We start from the raw sequence: 1520 nt of genomic DNA on the forward strand, positions 1-1520 counted from the left end.
CATGACATTGGGCCAGAGTGGGGGACCTGAGGCTGCATCCCCGCCCCAGTTCTGGGCTTGGGGACCTCAGGTCACACACCCCGACATCGGGCCGGGGCACATCAGGCCATGCCTCCCGCCCCGGCACTGGGCTGGGTGACCTGAGGGTGTGCCAGGGGACCTGAGGCTGAGCCCCCCACCCAGCGGGGCTTGATGGGGGACCTGAGGCTGTGTCCCCTGCCCGGCGCCGGGCTGGGGAACCTGAGGCTGTGTCCCCCACCTGGTGGGGCTTGACAGGGGTGGGGCTGGCCAGGACTGGATATCGCCCAATGGGGGTGGGGCCAGCTGGGTTTGGGTCTCGCGTGATTTTTGAGGTGCATGCGGGTGGGCAGGGACTTGACTCTGGGTCCCGAGGCGTGCCCCAGACTCTGACAGGAGGAAGATTTTCATATACATTTTACTAATTTTTCTTTCATCTCTGACACTTCTATTATAGAAAAAGGGCAAATAGCAATATTAAAATATTTTCTCTAATTAATTCCCTTTCAATGTGCATGAATTTCGTGCACCAGGCCACTACTTTTATATAATACTGGTTTGGTGATGATGAACTCTTTTGCCTTCACATTGTCCTCCCTCTAAAGCAGGGGTGGGCAAACTTTTTGACTCAAGGGCCACAATGGGTTCTTAAACTGGACTGGAGGGCCGGAACAAAAGCATGGATGGAGTGTTTGTGTGAACTAATATAAATTCAAAGTAAACATCATTACATAAAAGGGTACGGTCTTTTTTTTTTTTTTTTTTTTTTAGTTTTATTCATTTCAAACGGGCCGGATCCAGCCCGCGGGCCGTAGTTTGCCCACGGCTGCTCTAAAGCATAGAGGTTAGGCCTACAGCATATTTTTGGTGGGGAATAAAACAATTCAACCCATAGTATTCAACAAACTTGTTTTGGTTGTCTGTGATTTGCCTGATATTGAGCAAGGAGTTAGGAGTTTGGGTATAGAAAGATCCAGCACCTATCTTTAGGGGAATTCAGGGCCTATTTTGGAGACAAACCCAGTTTTTGAGCTTGGGCTGCACAATATGGTGACTTAATATAACATACTTGATGGTTTCACAGCCCAACCCTGGAGATTCCCCAGAAGTAAAAGAACATGTTGTGGGTCTAAATAATGAAAGCAAAGAGTGTGAGAAACAGTGAAAGAGGGAGTATGATTTTGACACAAAGTATAGGAAATGACCAATAAAGGTAAAGACAGGCCAGGTGCCATAGTCAGGGAGAGCCCTAGTTGTGAACTTTTCTCCCTATCGCACTTCCTGGAATGGCTAGTGGGTACTTTTTGTTCAACTTAGTAGGATAGGAAAACATTTCAACACCACCCCAGTTTGCAGAGTGAAGGGGATTATGGGATAACACCAGCCAGGGAGACGGGTAGGGCTGGGAGCAGAGAAACACCTATGTAGGCTGATTGGCCCACTTTCAGGCATTTTCTTATTTTACCTCCCACACCTTCAGTTCTAGGCAGTTATAGCTGAAT

The sequence above is a fragment of the Myotis myotis genome, unplaced genomic scaffold, assembly GCF_014108235.1.
Source record: "Myotis myotis isolate mMyoMyo1 unplaced genomic scaffold, mMyoMyo1.p scaffold_m19_p_5, whole genome shotgun sequence".
Classification (NCBI taxonomy): Eukaryota; Metazoa; Chordata; class Mammalia; order Chiroptera; family Vespertilionidae; genus Myotis; species Myotis myotis.